The sequence below is a fragment of the Pavona decussata genome, unplaced genomic scaffold, assembly GCF_977016875.1.
Source record: "Pavona decussata unplaced genomic scaffold, jaPavDecu1.1 SCAFFOLD_76, whole genome shotgun sequence".
Classification (NCBI taxonomy): Eukaryota; Metazoa; Cnidaria; class Anthozoa; order Scleractinia; family Agariciidae; genus Pavona; species Pavona decussata.
In genome coordinates, this window is record NW_028145494.1 from 1,610,377 (window position 1) to 1,629,515 (window position 19,139).

Genomic DNA, 19,139 nt, shown 5'->3' on the forward strand with positions numbered 1-19,139 from the left:
CCTTTTAGTCGTGGTTTTTATAGGAATTCTGGTGGTATCGCATTTTGTTTAAAAGCGGTGATGGAAATTTGTTTCAAAAGCAAACAGACGTGAAAAACGTCAGATTTGATGTAAGCAACTTCTGACAAGAAAATATAACGTGATCATGTTCTCTTGCTTCGTTATGTGAAAACAGGTTTTGCCTTCACAGGGCGGAAACACGGACGGACGGAAAAATCTTCAAAAACACTTCGGTTAAGGACTTTCTCCTGGGGAACACTCGCTGGCTGCGGGAAGGACCGAGATCTCTCACGGCAAGCGAATTTCTTTGAGACAGTAAAACCACACAGAACTTGGTTCCAACGTAGTTTAATGCCAAAACTATAACCAAGGATCTAACCAAGGATGCAACCAAAGAAAATCTTACGAAGCACTCGTATTTAAGCCTAAGCTTGTGAAGCGTTCGAATTACATCATTTTCAGTTGCAACGAGTCAGATTACAGAATACAACAATTATTTCTGAAAGGCTATTGGATAAAACCTAAGCTTATTCTGAAACATTAATTACTTTCAAAAGTTAAATAGGTGAATAACAGTTTAACAAAAGGCTAGCGCAGGTTACAATAACACTTCAATGCTCAATTACAGTTATGATCTTATAGGAACCGTTTACGCCTAAATGACTACAACGGGTTATGTTTACGGTTTATTGGACTTGAAACTATGGAACTTAATATTTTCTACGTTGGTTTTTATATTTTCATCAGCAAAGCAAATTAAACTGAATATATATAAATCCTCTCAGCACAGTTAAGAGAACTCCATTTCAATCAATTGTTACGAGGGTAGATCTTTTAAGTTTCCGGTTCTGTTTCTCCTAGCCGGAGGGAACTGCCTACAACCAACTACAGATGCCAGAAAATTGAATTGTGGCCGAGTAATTCCTATTCCTCAAATCTTCAGGTTTCCGTAGTCCTTTAACGGCTGTAGCCAATGGCTTGCGCTTTCTCATCTTAATATCTGTTTGGTTTTTCTTGTGAAACAACAATCAAGAAATAATGCTAATGCTCGCATTTTCTAATTCAAACCAGTACAAGGAGAATTCCAATGTTAACAAACCAGATTAACTTCTAATTCATTTACACTAAATTTATTTAGAACCAACGTCAAATTGCAATTTACAACACTGCATCGACTGAATAAAAAGAAGAGGTACCTTGTACAGCAGACGATCTAAAACAAGGTACCTTTTACAAAGACTTAATGTAACTACTTGGCCATCTATGCCTAGGTTTGTTGTAATTTGTACCGAGGGTCTCAATGGGTTAATTGTTAGTTGTAAAGTGACCAAATATTTTAGTCGTTAGGCGTAACAAATGGAAAATTTTAGCTGTTAGTCGTTAAAAAAAGTTAATCGTAAAAAAATTCCTATCCATAATTTGCATTTTAGGAAGTGCCAAGGTCGCTTCAGTAGGGCTTTGTGTGTCTTGTCTAATGGCTGATGTACCCTATTTCAGGCTATTTTAATCCGGGAGAGGTCGTTAGAGACCTACAGACCTTAAAAATGTCTTTCTACAACAACGAAAACTAATTTTGAACTTTCAGTAAAGCAATCGACTTTCTTTTCAGATGTCTGTTAACCATAACAGAGAGAAATAAACCATTAACTTAGAGCAACCAAAATATTAGCCGTCAACCGCAAATGCTTCCACCCCATTGAGACCCTCTATTATTTCAAATTTATTCCAAACCAAATGAAATTACGAACATGAATTGCTACTACTGAACAAAAAGGAAAAAAAAATTGCTAACGACTACAACAATTAGAAAATACAAAACGTTAACGTCCTTTGAAGCGTTAAGAAACTGCATCGGTAACCAAGAGCTACACGTATAATGCTTGACTCCAATGCCTAGCTAAGGCCTTTGGACTACAGAGTCGGCAAGAGACCTGCAGCAACACACGCAGCCATGCACACTCCCTGGGCAGCATTACAAGCCAAGATAGCAGCTGGAACACCCACTCCTCCGGTGGAGACCCCTGCTACACCCCCAGCGGCAGCTACACAGGCCACCCACACCGCATTACATCCAGTCTGACAAATGCCATAAGCCATGGGACCTGAATTGGCAGTGGCGAAGAGGGCGAACAGAATGAAGATCTTTTTACCATCCATATCTCTTTCTTCTCTAAAACAAGATATTATGATATGAGAAACTGTGATTAACTTAACGGTAACTGGACTGAAGTGAAGGTTTCTTGGTGGGTATGTTTTGCACTGATTAGTAGCTACTTGGGCTTGATACACTGATGCCCTCATAATCTAGTATAACGATTTTCGGCACCACCCTCAAAAACACAGTATTTCCTAGAATTATGCTCGAATTCTAGTAGATACAACTAAATGAACCAAACTGAACATCATAGAAACAAGAAGCTGTTATCAGCTTATGCTCGGACCATTTTTGACTGCGTAGTGCGTAAGCCTACGATCTTTTAGCAGTGATAACTTCCAGCATCGCTAACTCCCAAAATCTGCAGTTAGAAATACTCGTTGGCTTTGCAAAGCTTCGGCTTTAGGTCAAGTTGAGCGCTCTTTAGGATGAGTCATTGCCGCTGCATTGCGCATGCTCACTAATTTTACACTAGTTCGAGCGCTCTGGCATGACTTAGCTGATACCACAAGTGTGGGATCACTTGGGGTAGCTTTATAGCCTTACCTCCATCTTAGCATCAGCACTGCACTGATGAGGCCCAAAAGGCCGAAACAGTACTGTCTGCAGTTAGATATAGATATACACTTAGGAAAAAATAGTTCTGGCTTTAGAAGTGAATCATCGCTTTATTGCTATAGCTCTGTTTCGTATGGTCAGGAGCTGACCAAAATCATCAGGCAACTTCAACGAATGACTGGTAAAGATTCAAAAGCTGGCTATATAAAGTAATCAAAAGCTTGCGATTTAAAACAAGCAGCTGCTAGGCAATAAAATACAATTCCACGTACCGTGATAGAATTCACGTGCCATGATACAAACGGTTACGTTACGTTATATGAGGGGATGGATTTGTGAAATCATTCGAACTGATGATTTAAAACAAGCGTTTGCTGGGCGATAAAATACTAATGCACGTGGCGTGATACAATTCACGTGCCATGATACAAACGGTTACTTTACGTTATTCGAGAGGTTTTGAGTACATATCTATTTCTGTGGGGGCATGAACTTGGTAATTCATTGCGTTTGTTCAGGCTACAAAGATCTTTTCCATAGATCAAAATAAACTTTTCGTGAAGACATAGGTTACATTTCTTGTTAGTGTTATTATAGGGTTTGCACTTTTTGAGTACTTTCCATTTAATGCGAAATGTTTTGTTTGCGTCCTTCAGGGTCCATATATGTTCAGATAGTTCCGTTGCATTTCGTCTGTTGGCATTTCAGAAGAATGTGTTGTGGTTTCGGTATCGTTCTTTAAAGTTTGATGCCAGTCCCACGTACGATTCTGTTGTTGTTGCCGTCGTTACCGTCGTTTGGTAGACCACGTTCGCATGGAGGCATTTACCATCAAGTGGGCATTCTGCTTTCTTCCTGCAGTTGCAGCTCGGGTCATGATTTTGGCTTCGTTGCTACATTTGAGAGTATCTGTTTGTTATGTGATGCGATGATGGTTTTCATGTTTGGCATGCATGAGTAGCTGAGTTTTAGTGTGTGTCTCTTGAAGATCTTGTTTAATGGGTGGTTCTTGGGGAAGCATTTGTCGAATCAAAGCTATTCAGCGGTACCTTCTTTTGGGGCTATTTTGATGTTTATTATACGTAGTTCGAACTTGTAAGTCTCTGGATGAAAACCTTAGGCGTGGACATTGAAATAAAAGCCAAAGCAGCAGTTTTCTCAAACGTGGATTTCGGCATTTCTTAAAGATGACCTTTGAAAGTTAGAACGGGTTAACGGATCCTATTCACCTAAACATCGAGCACCTCTGCTGTCCTACTATTCTAAGCGTTCACTAAGTCAGAAACTGTCTCTCTTTTCCCCTCTTCCTCAGCGTGCACTTGCGATCGATCGTTCGATTTGACATGACCATTCTTCTGCTGTGAAACATTTGCGTTGCTTGCGGTGAGGCCTGCATTCGAATTCTTTGAATTTTCTGAGCATTCTGCAGCATCTTGCGAAGGTCCCGAAGAAAGCTGCAAAACCTCACTATACTTTTCTGTTTCGATTTCGCATTCGCGTTTTTCATGCCCTCCATCTACATCATCTTGCGCGGTGTTAAATTCATTCGCGTGCTGCTCGTGCGACAAACCTTCCACAGGCCCGTAGCAAGGCTAAAACAACTGAGGGGGCTTAGCAAAATAGTGAAACAAAAAACTACCCCCCCCCCCCTCCCCTCGTCACTCAAAAACAGACTGATTTGGGAGTTTAAGATGCAACGAGAACATCAAAACACCCGGTAGATTTAGTAAGTAAAACAATAACTTTGCACCTGGATCACACTCTTAGGTACATGTTTTTGCCTTTTCTTTAACGTGGACTACTACGTGACGTTTCCTAATTTCACGTTTGAAGGAGGACGTAGGCAAATGACGACAAATGTTTCTTCCTCTTTTTAAATTTAGAATCGGGCAGTAAGAATCCGACTGCAGGAGAATTTTTTTTCTCTGGTCTTGAGAACATATTTGTGTGGCTTTTTTGTGTGACAACGCGGGAACACTAAATTGTTATAAACTAGGGACATTTGTATTGCTTAAAATGAGCGGATGTCTTAGAAAACAATAGTTTATTTCGCGACTTCAGATTGGTTGATTTAAATCCATTTTAATTCTTATTTCCGATTCACAAGATACTGAGGAGTGCCTGTTAGCGAAGGAAACTGACAGGTAGCAAACAGACTATTAAAGGTTGTGAAAAGGTACTTGCAGCGTCAGAATTCAACATTAATTTGTTTTACAGTGTAATTATATATTTTTGGGCACATTGCTTTTTAACTTCCAAAACTTCTGGGGGGGCTCAAGCCCCCCCCCCCCCCCCTTGCCCCTCCCCCCGCTACGGGCCTGATTCCAAAGGTTCATGATTTCTTGCACAACTGTCACCCTCGCTAATTTGCCAATCAGACGAAACCGAATGCACCATGTTCAAGCTATCTCCTCTTCTCTTATGCTATATCCACGGGCTTTAATCCTTACGTTTTCGCTTTTTTCGCCACACGACATGCTATCATTGCCATCACCTTTTTGTTCTAACGACTCCAGAACCCTCTCTGTGCTAAAGGAAACCGTTCACGAACGCTTCACAACCGACGCCAAAATGTTTTGATTCGAAAGAATAGTGAATCGCAGAATATATCGGGGGAAAGGAGGTGAAGCTAAGGAAGCGAAAAAAATAATGAGGGAGTTCGAGGTCCTCCCCTCCCCTTCCCTGATTACTTAACTCGGCGCCTCACGGCCCGAGTACAAAGAACGCGAAGAATTTAATAACGCACCGAAAACTTTCCTCGTGCCGCCCGAGTACAAAAAGGGGGACCGAGAACTTAACTCGTGGCCCGAAGTCTTATCTCTCGGCCCATCGCGACCAAAAAAATAAAAAAAGAATTTGATTACGCCACCGAAAACTTAACTCGTGCCGCCTTACGGCCCGAGTAAAGAGCGCTTACCCGGCCTTCTTGAACAAGTATTACAACAAAGCGAAATTTCTTATCTTGGGAGTGGACCTAAAAAAATGAATAAACTAGTCTAAATCGACTGATAAAATATTATTTAATACTTCTACATGACTTTCGTACAGTTAATTTTTCCTCGTGGCATGCCCTAAATTTTACAAAAATCCAGCTTCCCTACGACAAATATACGGAATAAATACAGAAGCTTCCATTCCACGAGGGCGCCAGACGATTCGAAGGCCTTTAATTTCAAGTAATCATCTCAGTTAAATCTTGTGAACAACTAGCGTCTTGTTTGGCAAAGTCTCACCTCAAACTTTAAAACACTGGAAAACTAGTTCGCTTAGTTTTAGAGGTAAATATGTCGTATAAAGCCAGGCGAAATAAGAATATCACACTGAAGCATTTTCTGAAAGCCAACAGCAGCTGGGAAATTTAGGGAATATGATATTCCTTTCCCTAAAAGTTTCTGCAACGTAAAGTTTCAAGATTGGAGCACTCGCAGAATTAAGTACGCTGCTTTCGACTGTGTCTAAAGATAAAGGCCAGCTAGGATTTTAGTAAGGCCAAGACAGGCAACTCATGTTCATTATTTTATGGGGTAGTGATCAATTCCCTAAAGGTTTCTGCTAGCTTCTTAAAATTCAACTTAAGCGGATCCGAACAGGTGTTAGGTTACACAAATATCCTTCTTAAATGCCCGAAAACGATCTAGGAAAATAGCAAACGAATATTGTTTTCCTAAATATTCTTGTTGGGTGCCTCCGATGCCTACCATAAATACAACTAAAGTTTCTGCAACATAAATTTTCGGAACTGAAGAATCTGAACGGAACTAACGGACAGTGTTAGCTTACAGAAATGCGCCTCAAGACTAGGAAATGATCTGGGAACAGAATAAACAATATTGCCTTCACTAGTCGCCTGCGATTCTGTTCTTCATGTCCTTAGTTTGAATGTCCTTACATGAATTAATCCAATGAGGTTTGAACGATCATGCAACTTACCTCGAACAGAGGCAAACAAAAGCACGAACCCAGTATTTTACAGAAGAAGCCGAACTTCGTCAATATCGGTCAAATAAACACAAGGATAATTTGCTCTGCAGCGACCGCGCACCCAACAAACTTTCTTATCAGGCCTTGTTGGTGAAAACTCGTTTTACCGGTTTGGTAGGGTACTCGTTGCGTAGCAACTTAGTTACTAACCAATCAATACACACATTGATCAACAGTTCCCGCATTTTAATAAGAAAAACAATAACAATTCCAAGAAAAATGCTTTCAATCAAGTAGACCAACTTCTCCCCAAGTGGCTCCCAAGGAAACTGGTAGCTTCACGGTGCCCTGGGATGTACAATTCAGTAGGAAGGAAAACCATAATAATAATTACAATTTAACAACATTCCGCTACCAAAATTCTCAGGAGATGCTGGCGAGGATGTAAACAGTTTCCTTAGACAATTCAATTTGACGACGGCTTTTTACAAACTGAATACTGTAATTTTTAAAAGGCTGACATGTTGCCATTATTGTTAACAGGAATCGCGAACGTATGGTTTTCAGCATCGACATTATATATCGGGCTTAACATACGACCAACTTTGCGAAGCGCTTAAGAAACAATTCCACACAGAGTCGGATGTTTGGCTATTATTAATAAAGATCGCGAACAACTCCTAAATAAGAAACAATCTGAAAAAGAAAGCCGGTAGTGCAAAGGTCCAAGTAATTATTTGGACACGGACAGCTATTAAAAGATCCAGAACCAACAAATTTTGGAAAGTGTCACTGAAGTGTTCGTAGCTGTTGAGATTACTAACGAACGTTTCCGAAGATACGGATTGTTTGTGTCCACTCCTTCCAACCTTAATGGCTACTGCGGGCATGATTTTCCATCAAATTTTGCCTGCGCCTTTCTTCATTTTTGTGAATGGTTCCCTACTGTATCGAAACTTGGGTGTCAATTTATGCCCCTAAAAGTTAAAAAGAAGTAATATATGAAATATATTTTGTGATGTTATTGCAACACATCCAAAGCTAACGCAAGGTAGAATTTAAATTGTTACTGTCGGGGTATAGGAAAGAGGCCAAATAGCAAATTTCTCTTCAGTGCACCGATTCTCAGGATCACCACACAAGGTATGTCGTACTTGAGGAACATTTTGTTACGTTACAATATATTCGCCTCCTTTTCTACTTTGGGATGCACTTTGGGTTTGTCACGAAAACGTGACGACTCTGTGATTGCGTAACAACCCGAGCCTGATTTATCTTTTTCCCCCTTATGCAGTTTGTTAGATGTTTATAGATGATGAAGAAATTTGTCATGGTCTTTCTCAAAGGATGAATTTCATCGTTTAAAAATTCCGGCAAGGGTAATCGTTAAAATCGATAAACGTTAACAAATCGATAGCTGTCGATAAGATAAGTTAATTATTAAATGTAAGGCTAATCGGACAGCTAAAATAATTTTATTGCCCAATATTTTGGGTAGACAATACTAACCTTCTTCATTTGTATCGTCTTTAAATATTGTAACAGTGTATTTCCAAGTTTTACTTAGGTTTTTGCCGCCCCTGAAGAAGGTTAGTATTGTCTAACCGAAATATTGGGCAATAAAATTATTTTAGCTGTCCGATCAGCATTGCATTTAATTTTACGTTTTATTCAACATTGCTGATCCTGATCTACACAAAGATCCGGCTACACTTTGCTACTGTTTGTACAAGTGGTCCCTGCGCTATTCAAGAGTTAAGTTAATTATGTCGGATATCTATAAAAGTGACGAAAGGATCCGTTGTGGGTAATCCATGGTTATTGCCTTTTCCTGTCAAAATATTATGAGACAACATCTGTAATCTGTCAGTCTGGCAATTTTATGTTTCTAAATCTTTTCAAGTCCCAAGGAAATAAGAATTAATGCCAGACTGATGGTGCAATGAAACAGTCAGGCATTCGCTCAGTCACAAATACACATTGTCCTGATTAAACAAATCAGCCTACGCTTTTGAATTCTTTCACTAACTGGGACAATAGAAAATTCGTTTTATGCATGGTTTAATTATTGCTGTAGTTAAGAGAACTCGCATTTAAATCAGTTGTTACGAGGGTAGATCTTTTAAGTTTCCGGTTCTGTTTTTCCTAGTGAGGGAACTGCCCACAACCAACTACAGATGCAAGAAAATTGAATTGTGGCCGAGTAATTCCTTTTCCTCAACCTTCGGGGGTAAGGTTACCGCCGCAGTCCTTTAAAAACTGTAGCCAATGGCTTGCGCTTTCTCATCTTAACATCTGTTCGGTTTTTCTTGGGACACAACATTCAAAAAATAATGCTAAAATTCGCGCTTTTCCAATTCAACCTTTCAAATCAGTACAGGGAGAATACCAGTGTTAATAAACCAGATTAACTTGACAGTGGTATTCTAATTCATTTACAACAAATTTATTCAGCAACAACATCATATTGTAACGTTAAGCTGCAAGTTACAACACTTCATAAACTGAATAAAAAGGCAGCAAACAAAACAATGAGGTAACTTGTACTGAAGACGATACAAAACAAGTTACCGACCTTTTGCAAAGACTTTAATGTAAACTTCTTGCCCATCTATGACTAGCTTTGAGGTAGTTTACCGAGTCGGCGAGAGGCCAGAGTGTTATTCATGTTCCTTTCTACCAAATTTTTTCCAAACCAAATGAAATTACGAACATGAATTGCAACTAACAAACATGCAGAAAAAAAACCTGACGACTACAACAATTAGAAAGTACAAAACGTTAACGTCCTGCGAAACGTTAACAAACTGCATCAGTAACCAAGAGCTACACGTTTAATGCTTGACTCCAATGCCTAGCTAAGGCCTTTGATGGACTACAGAGTCGGCGAGAGACCAGCAGCAACGCACGCAGCCATGCACACTCCCTGGGCAGTATTACAAGCCAAGATAGCAGCTGGAACACCCACTCCTCCAGTGGAGACCCCTGCTGTACCCCCAGCGGCAGCTACACAGGCCACCCACACCGTATTACAGCCAGTCTGACAAACGCCATAAGCCAAGGGACCTGAATTGGCAGTGGCGAAGAGGGCGAACAGAATGAAGATCTTCTTAACAGCATCCATACCTGTTTTTTCTGAAACAAGACGTTATGATATGAGAATTCAAACTGTGACTAACAGCAACTGAAATAGAAGTGAGGATTTGTTGGTGAGTGAGTTTGCAGTATTAGTAGCTAAAGCTACCTGGGGTTCATACACTGATGCCCTCAAAATGGAGTATGATGCTTTTCGGCATCACCCTCCAAAACAGAGTATTTGCTAGAATTATGCTCGAATTCGAGTACAAAGCTGGTAATTATGTAGAAAAAATCTCTGCAACCTTTGCTAGTTTGCTTACAATACAATACAATTTATTAGTTACTCCCAAAAGGGTTTTACAAAAATCGATAGCTTTAAATACGATTACAACAATGCGTTAAAAAAGAACTAGATAGAATTAAATAAACCAAAAATGAAACCGAACATCGTGAAAATGGTAGTGTTTACCCGGCCTTCTTAAACAGGTGTAACGAAGCGAAATTTCTTATTTTGGAGGGCTAGCAAAAAAAAAAAATGAATGTTCGATTCGACTGATAAAATAGTAGTTAATACTTTTATGACTTCCGAACAGTTTCATTTTCCCTCGTTGCATGATTATAACAATAAGAAGAAATTCTAATGAAGACATGTATGTATCTGTTGCCGGTTATGCCCTAAATTTTCCGGTCGTTAATCTACTGTCGATAACTTGCCAAAACTGTCGCTTGTTTCCGACAAATGCAACACATTTATGTAGGTAAATCTCAGCTTGATTTGTTGCTTTAAAATAAAGCGACAAGCCTGACTGTTTGTTCACTTCATTCAAGAGTTAATTTTAGTCAAGAAGACACGGGAATCAGGCTTTCAACAAAATATTCTGTCAAAAAAAGGCTAAATGAGATCTCAAATCAACACAAACAGACTGACCTGTTGACTGAACCAATAAAAATTGCTTTTTAAAGAAAAACATTGAGTCACACCAAAAATACCCTGTCTGGTGTAACAAAACTCCTGAAACGACGCCGTGAGACTGTGACATATACAGTGGAACCCTGATATAAGGATGTACCAAGGGACTGGTAGAATTATATCGTTATACTAGAGGTGAATAGCCACCGCTTGTGCTGATGGCTGTTAACAATGTATGTATGGACTAATAAGACTGCCAAGGATAGAAGACTTTAAAACCCTTTAATATAACCGGCTTAAAGATTGTGCGTATAGTTTTCCATTTATAAAGTCACTATTTGACGAAAACTGCCCGCGCCAAAGTAGCGAACCCTCCGCAAGTGATTTTCTGAACTGTGTCATCTTTGTCATTGCCTTCGCCATGATGCAAATTAAACTCAAAACCAGCCTGGTTTAATTTTATTGTGCTTTCAGACATTCCACACAAAAACGCATTGAAAAACGAACACAATCGGCGGCACTGTTTTGGTGTTGTTTTAAAATCTCAGCCAAAGCAAAACAACCACGTTGCTATGTTTTTCTTGACTTTTCTGTACATGTCGCAAGGGCACCCAAGCGGGTTCATTTGGGTGCATATCTGTTTGGAAGCCTCGGAAATTCGGATTGATCATGAATTGTGGAAAAAAACTTGCGCTTTCTTTGCTGTATTGTCGTCTAAAAATATTACTTCTTGTGTCTTCGAAGGGGCGAAAAAATTTTGTTAAGAGCGAAATAAATTAGAAGCCCAGCTAGGATTTTCGGAATCAACAATGGCAGCGCGTGATATCGGTCGATAGCGATCTGTTCCCTAAAGGGTTTCTGCCAGCGACTTAAAATTCAACTTAAGAATCCGAACAGGTGTTAGGATACAAAAATATCCTTTTTCAATGATCGTAAACGATCTAGGAAAATAGCAGACGATGATTTTTTTCCACTAAATATTGTTGACTTGTTGGGTACCTCTGATGTTAGTTTCCTCATTGCACGAGTCATGTTCGATCCCGAGTCAGGTTCCAGTCACGAGCCAACTTCGAGTCAGGATCCAACTTTTATTTTTCTCTTTTTTAGTTATTCTTTTTATGTCTTCTTGTTGTTATCCAGTTTGTTATATATTGACGTGAATGAATGAGGAATGGGGTTAATTTGGTACCAACAATGAACTCTCGCGATCACGTTAAAAAAGAAAATATCTCGTTCATGCTTGATGCTTCGAAAAGCAGTTGCCACATCATTATTATAGCAAGAATCACAATCAAAGACTGACTGTATCAAGACAAAAACGAAATAAAAGGAAAAAGAAAATGCAGTAGAAGAACGGAACCTGACTTGAACTTGATTCGTGACTCCAACTTGACTCCTGCAACGAGTAAACAAACCCGAAACGGTGAAACCACCCAAACGAAACGAACCAAATTTAACCTCTCAGTGAATGATTCAAAATAGTTTTGTTTCGTTTAGTTTCAGTTGTTTCATTTTGTTTCGGTTGTTTCGTTTCGTTTCACCGTTTCGGTTTTTAGTACATGCCCACCCCCTGATGTACGAAAAATACAACTTAGAATAAACATAGCAGCGTCCAATCCGCAAGGGCACCAAATGATTCGTTCACAAATATCTGTTCGAATCGAAGGCTTTTCTAGTGATAATCTCACTAAATTCTTGTGAACAACTAGCGTTTTGTTTTCTACTAACTATGGTTTAGCGAAGTCTCACCTCAAACTTTTGCAACACTGGAAATCTAGGGGCTGTTTACATGGAGGGAGGAAGATCCTAGAACTAGCGAGATCCTAGAGGGCGGATCATCCTAGCGCCATATATTTTCTCTATTCAGTTTCCATGCAAAAAGTTGTACTTGGCCCTAGTGCTAGGATCTTCCTTGAGATAGAAACTTCCTAGCTGAGAGATAAGAAGTTTCTAGCACCAGGAATACCCATGCACCATATAAACTACTTTCGCTCGGAAGATCCTAGTACTAGGGACAAAAAGAACAAACGTGGCGGCAGCCGGGTGTTCAGCTGCTAAAGGCCGACAGTTATTCTTCTTTTCCTTTTCCACTTCGTAACCACTTCGAAAAGTTTCTCCGCCTTCTCGGATCTTCCTAGTGCTAGGATCTTCCCCCCTCCATGAAAACAGCCCCCTGATGATTTTGCTTTGTTTTCGTAGAGGCAAATATGTCGTTTAAAGGACATCTAGCACTGATTAACTGAAAGCCAACAGCAGCTCGGAAATTTGGAGAACAAGATATTCCGTTCCCTAAAACTTTCTGCGACGTAAATTTTTAGCCGTAGAATTTGAACAGAACTAACAAACAGTATTAGCATACAAAAATGTGCCTTGAGACTATTAAATGATCTGTGAACAGAATAAACAATATTGCCCTCATCGGGCGCCTGTAATTTGCGTTTTCATAATTATAGTAGTTTCATTTAATCCTATGAAGTCTGAACGATCACGAAACTTACCTCGAACAGAGACAAACAAAAGCACGTACACAAGCTGCTGTTAGAAGAAGCTGAACTCAATCAGTCGATCAATAACAGAAAGATATTTTGTTCACTCCAGCGACGTCGCACCCAACAAACTTTAATATGCAAACCAGTTCTAGGAATTTTTCTTGTCACTGTTTTCCGGGAAAAATGGCCCAGAACTCGTTTAACCGGTTTTGTAGGGTAGAGTAACTAACCAATCAATGAGCGTACTGGGGCGACTTACATTATTGGTGGAGAGAACAAAAGAACGACCAACAAAACAATGCACCTAGACATAAAAACAATGACGCCGCAGGTTATCAGAGTGCAGTGTAAATAAACGGGTGCAGTTTCTGACGCCATCTTGAATCATTGGAAACTGACATTTTTATCGCGAAGTTATGAGTCCAGGTTGTCCTCTTCATATACATCTGAGTCCCCAAAAGCCGATTCCTTTTATTAGTTTGTTAAATTGGGATTTAAAAAAAAGGAAGTGTGTTTTCAAAGCGTTTTCTACCAGCACACAGAAACCTAGAATATTTACCGGAAATGGACATTACGAAGCGAAATCGTGCGTGGCAATCAAAACAACGGCTACGCGCCAGGAGACTGGGAAAAAGTCGACTTCGCCGTACCTTACCAGACGCTGAACACTTTCCGTTTTCACTGCTAAATATTTCACTTTGAGAGAGAATCACAAAAGTGAAGGATAAAATGTTTTAAACGCACACACCCGTCACATCCTTCTGAGTAAATTTTTACGAAAATCAGTGAAGTAGCAACTGGATACCAGACTTCAAAATCAGGTTTTACGCAGCCTAAAACTACAACTGTAATGAGAAATGTGAGCAGTCTGTCGAAGCCTGTGATCAGGCATTGCTGTTATACTCTCTTATTGGTCAGGAATAGTTAACACAAAACGAAAATAACGCCTAATGGAATCTTCATGATCAGTAAGTGAGCAGGCCAATAAGTTTCCATGTCGCCTTGTCCTCATCTTATTTAATTGCTGCTTGAATTATCACAATATTTACTTCAACGGACGCGGGAACGCGGTGAATATGATGTTTGAAGTCATTACCAAACCAATCAAACAAGTTTTTGTCTACCATTCCCAGAAGCCATCTCGGGAGAGATAGTGTATCAAAAGTTCTTGTTTAGTTTGTTTTTGCAAGTAGTATCCAAGTACGCCTGCCAAAATCAAAGATTAATTCAGCTCCTTTTGACAACAGGTCTTGTTTTCGAAGGTGAGTAACACGGATTTGAGCACTGAGGAGGGATCAAATGAAACTGGGTAGAAACAAAACGGCAAGCATTCTGTGGAGATTTAGCTGTCGACTGATTTCTATTATGCAAGCAATTCTGGCTTCTTTCCAGTAACGTTTATGTACAAGAGATACTAGAGATATGGTAGAGTTTGTTCTCGTTACGTGGTTTAACTGATCATAAATATTACTTGAAGACTGATGTTCGCAGTTGAGGTCATTAAAAAAAATTCATTGTCACTAATCTAAACCGCCAGTGTTTGGAACATATCTTACATCAACACCATTAAACAAACTTCGTACAAAGTTTCTAGTAACTTTCTGTACAAGAGATTCTAGAGACATCATGTAAAGATCTTTCACATTGTTTTAGCTAATCATAAATATGACATAAAGTAAATAAGTTAGTAAGACCTTTGTTGTGTAGACTGAGGTTTGCATCCGCTGAGGTCATTAAAATTCACTGCATGTCATTGATCTAAACCGGCCATTTACTCTGCAAAGGCAGGGCCAGTTATTTAAACAGTGTCTAACTTAAGCCGCGGCTTAAAGCAATCAGTGGGCCTCCAAATCTGTTTATAAGAGGTTTATTTTACGTAGATGAATAGTTTTCTAGTCTGGAATTCGAAGGCAAGCCTTCTTGTTATCGTCAGGAGCAGACAATGTTTAGATATGACTGTTAGCAAAATTGAATATAGCTTAGAACGTGGTTTTGTTAAACACCGTCTAAACTGTCTTTTAATAACTGACCCATAGTCTTTGGGACATGTCTTACGTCAACACTAACAAACGTCGGACAAATTTTCATGTCAGAAGTAAGATTTTCTTTAGATATACACCGAACTTATTTACAATCTATATGCCTCAGTGGCTCCAGATCATAGTACATAGATGAGAATAGTGCAAAATAATTCTGGCATCTGTTTGATGCTAACACAAAACTACTCCGGCGAGTTACTGAGAAACTGAAAACAGCGAGCGGCAACTGAAGGACAACTACATGGTTACGTGGTCATTTCTGCCGTTTCTCGTTTGCCGTGTTCGTAATTCTAAATCTCTATTAATTCTTGAAACGCGCATCAGCACAATGTCAGTGTATTTACACTATCAATCGAGAATGAATCTCAGCAAACCTTTAAACATGCGATTAAAGTGAACAAGAAGGGTTTTTAAGGACACTGTTTGCCATATTTTTAGAGCTATTTGCGAACATGCCAAAAAGCATCCGGAAGGAAGTCGTGTTAGCTAGACTCCCCTAAATCTAAAATTTATTTTAAAACGGCAAAACTCGCTTATTTTAATGCTTACCATCTATACAGTAGACTTCAGCTCGAAGGACTCGAAAAAGATGTTGTTCAAATAGGTGGTGGTTAAGGAATTATCATTATTAATTAAGGTGATCTCGGTAGTTTGGTCGTTCAGTATAATGTATTTTATAATTATTAACAAATTAGTGATGCAGTTCAGTTGAATGTATTCTATCATCATTAACATGTTGATAATGGTACAGTATAATGTATTTTATAATTTAGCAAATTGGTGATCCTACATGAAACAAAAGCCAGTAGTACGCCGTCTCTACTGTGTAAATGAAAGTTCTAAGAAGTGGATTCGGTCACGCCTGCTTTCCTCCAAATCATTTCAGTTCACTTACTATTCTCCACCATTTTTTTAAAGGCTCCAAACGGCGGATCGAATACAGTAGTTCTGCAAGAACCAAGATGAATGCTGTAACTAAGATCTTGATCATGTTCATCCTGTCAGTCACCACCACTCCCTCAGGCTGTGCGCGGTCTGTTTGCGAGACCGCATGCTGGGCTGGTTCTGGGACCTGTGGAGCCGTGATCATCGCGGCAGCTTCATGGTATGGTTTGCATCCAGAGTTTTTCTTTGGTCTGAAGGATATCCAAGCATGTTTAGCTGCCTATGAAGCTTGTACAAACAGATGTTCGAAATAGCAGCTATAACTGTACGACAATGTCGCAAGAACGTTAATTGTTCATTTTGTCCGCTTCAATTTGTAAGTGTCTATTTAGTTCTTAAGTGTTTTTGCAAACGTCAAAGAAGCTCTAAACTTAAATGCAACACACGTGACTCAGGTAGAAAGGCTCGTGAAGCTCATTTAACCAACAAAGCTTAAACATTTACCTCCTCTTGTTAAAATAGACGTGACGAAGCACGCCGATGACATATCTCAAACAAGTAACTTAGTCCTAAAGAACCAATCATTGTGACGCATTTAAATTTTAAGCCAGTTATTTGTAACGATCTTTTTATGTTTCTCACTTTTTTCGCGTTCAGCCGCCGAGGAAGGTTTGTGTTGTAAACACGGCGAAATATCAGGATAATTTGTTACAATATATTTTTCAGTTGTTCTAGCAATTTTTTTTTCACCTCCTCGTCTGTTTTGTATTAGTGAGTCTGACTCCCTTGTCTGCTGTCTTTTTTTTGCTCCACACCGTATCCTCGGCTTTTTACGAACACATCGTTACTGCGGCCGTTTCCAGTCCCGGTATATGCTTACGAAATCTAATGTTCTTTTCTTCACTTTCTTTCTTTTTTTAATCTGTTTTTTTTTTATTAAATTTCATTTTTTTCTCTCTTTGTTTTCTTTCCTTTTCTGTTCTTCCCTCTTTCTCGTAACAAGACTCGACCTCATCCCAGGCAGGGTTGAATATCCCGAAAGCCCTGGGGACGAGGTTGTGGTCTCGACCGCCACGCTTCTGAGCAAGCTCTCGGGGGCTTGTTCGGAGGCTACCACCAAGTACTCGTTATAGATGAACTTATTAATAAGTTGTAAATACATTTTAGTACAATTTATTGTCAATTCCTTCGTACAACCCTTTGTAAAAGCTATAATTTTTACCAAATTAAATTCGATGACTAAGACGAAGTCGTGTTGCAGTGAACTTCTGCAACAGAGCCAGCTTGCGCAAAACTAGCGCGACGTTTGAAACTACAGAAGATACAGTTGCGTTGCGATCCACAGCCATAGAATACACGCGGCAGTTTAAATTTTTGTCCCTGAAGTATACTTGAACTCAGGAATAATTTAAGAATAGAACAAAATGAAGAGTAGCAATTCGAGGTAAATGGGTTTGGGCAAAACCAGGACTTGAATTTCTTAACCAGTGAAACTTTCTTATGCTCGTGATAATAAGCATGACCTTTTAAACAAACAGCGTGAGCAAGGCATTCGATTCTCTCAGAAATTAAAATTTCTAGAGGACTGTTATAGTTTATTCTTATATTAATTTTCCAGCACAACTAATTTTGGCGCAGTTGAGTAACATTTTGCAGTTAAATCGGCCATAAAATGTCACGTTAATTTCTACAGTCATTCAGGTCAACATTCATAAGTTTGTAAGAGTTGATCAACTAATGTTTCCATTGCTGTTCAACAAATGTTGTACAGTGTACTGTGCCGTGTTGAATGTGGCAATAACTAAAGCCATTCAACCGTTGTTCAACGTAAATTAATGGAACCTTGCTGTACGAAAATGTCCAACATGTGTTCCTTGTTTGTCCATCGTTTGGTTCTGTTAAGATTCTTCCAATTTTTGGTTGACCGCCAAAATTTAGGGCTTTTGTTCACCGCTTCTTTAACAAAAAACTTGACGTGAAATTGGGAACGAACTGTACAGTTTTAACGACTGCGCTAGTTCAAGTATTTTAAAGTTATTTTTTAGTACTCTCCAGGTCTGTTGTTTCCGGTTATGACAACTTCATATTATTGTACACTAAGTTGTTCTGTTGAAAGACCCGGGCTTTCAAACGGTGGAAATGATGAATCAGAGTTAACTCTGCGGTGAACATGTAAGTTGTACCTTTCAAACGGGAGTTTAATTAGGCATTGGAGTCAAGCGATGCTTGAATAAAAATGTAACCATTTTTTCATCCTGATTCATTAAACTCAGTTACTCTCGATCAATTCGTTAGGTACCGTATACTCGTGGTACGAGCCGCAAGCAAAAACAACCTGTCCAAACGCTCCTAAAATTTGTTGCAACAAATGTTGGGCGAATGTTGAACTGGTAGTGATGAAACCAGTTTAACAGGCTCCAAACGAGGATAAACAAAACAAATGGTCGAAATAAACTGCACTGTCGCGACAAGGAAAGTGGAGTGATGCGAAAGCACGATAAAATGATTTCATACTTGGACCGGTGAACGTAGACGCATAAATCGCCACTCGTCAGCTGGGACATTTGACAGAAAAGAGAATCTGAACATTAGTTCAAAGGTATGTTACTGCGAGTTGTTTTGTCCTTTGGTGTGCATGTTCTGTTCACCTTTTACCTTCTAGAGTCAGTTTGGTGACATGTAACTTGATCAGTGAATGAAATCCAACCGATAGAGTGTGGCCGTTCAGGCGAATGCTGTATACCGCTAGTTTATTAGAGTAGCACTTGATGTTGTTCTAACATTTGAGACTGCTCAAGAAGTTTTACATAATCACTCACCTAATGAAAGCGATTGAGGTCTCCCTGATGTACTCCACTATATAAGCTATGTAGGTATGTGCTGCCCCAAAGTGTATGGTTTTGAGCCGTTTTGGTGAAATGGGGCATAGATTTTAACTGTTTTGGTCTGAAACTCTGAAAATAGTTATGGATTCTAGAGACCAGGTCTAAGAATGGGTAGTATGAATTTTCATGAGAGGCCAGGTCTGAAAAAGGTACCGGAAAATTACATTTAAATGAGCAGCACTCTTCTGCAGTCAGCACATTCACATTTTCACGCATTAC

The 19,139-nt window shown here is 39.4% G+C and overlaps 1 protein-coding gene and 2 long non-coding RNA genes across 5 annotated transcripts in view; 2 read left to right on the forward strand and 1 right to left on the reverse strand.

Annotated features, from left to right (window-relative positions):
* LOC146476570 (inositol polyphosphate 5-phosphatase K-like) overlaps positions 1 to 9,201 on the forward strand; it is a 40,551-nt gene extending 31,350 nt beyond the window's left edge. For both annotated transcript variants that reach the window (XR_014865601.1, XR_014865602.1), the window contains exon 15: positions 8,421 to 9,201. The gene's annotated coding sequence lies outside the window, so the exon portion shown is untranslated. The remainder of the gene's footprint in view (positions 1 to 8,420) is intronic.
* On the reverse strand, positions 333 to 13,264 carry LOC146476571 (uncharacterized). 2 transcript variants are annotated; one of them, XR_014865604.1, is made up of 3 exons: positions 13,121 to 13,264; positions 6,644 to 9,769; positions 333 to 2,170 (listed from the first exon to the last, which is right to left on the reverse strand). It is a non-coding gene; the product is annotated as an uncharacterized LOC146476571 (long non-coding RNA). The 2 variants fall into 2 exon arrangements; XR_014865603.1 differs by lacking the exon at positions 333 to 2,170 and adding an exon at positions 5,673 to 5,687.
* A 565-nt stretch (positions 13,265 to 13,829) lies between these two features.
* LOC146476572 (uncharacterized) lies at positions 13,830 to 17,280 on the forward strand. Its single transcript, XR_014865558.1, has 2 exons — positions 13,830 to 14,373; positions 16,069 to 17,280. It is a non-coding gene; the product is annotated as an uncharacterized LOC146476572 (long non-coding RNA).
* Positions 17,281 to 19,139: the final 1,859 nt, after the last annotated feature.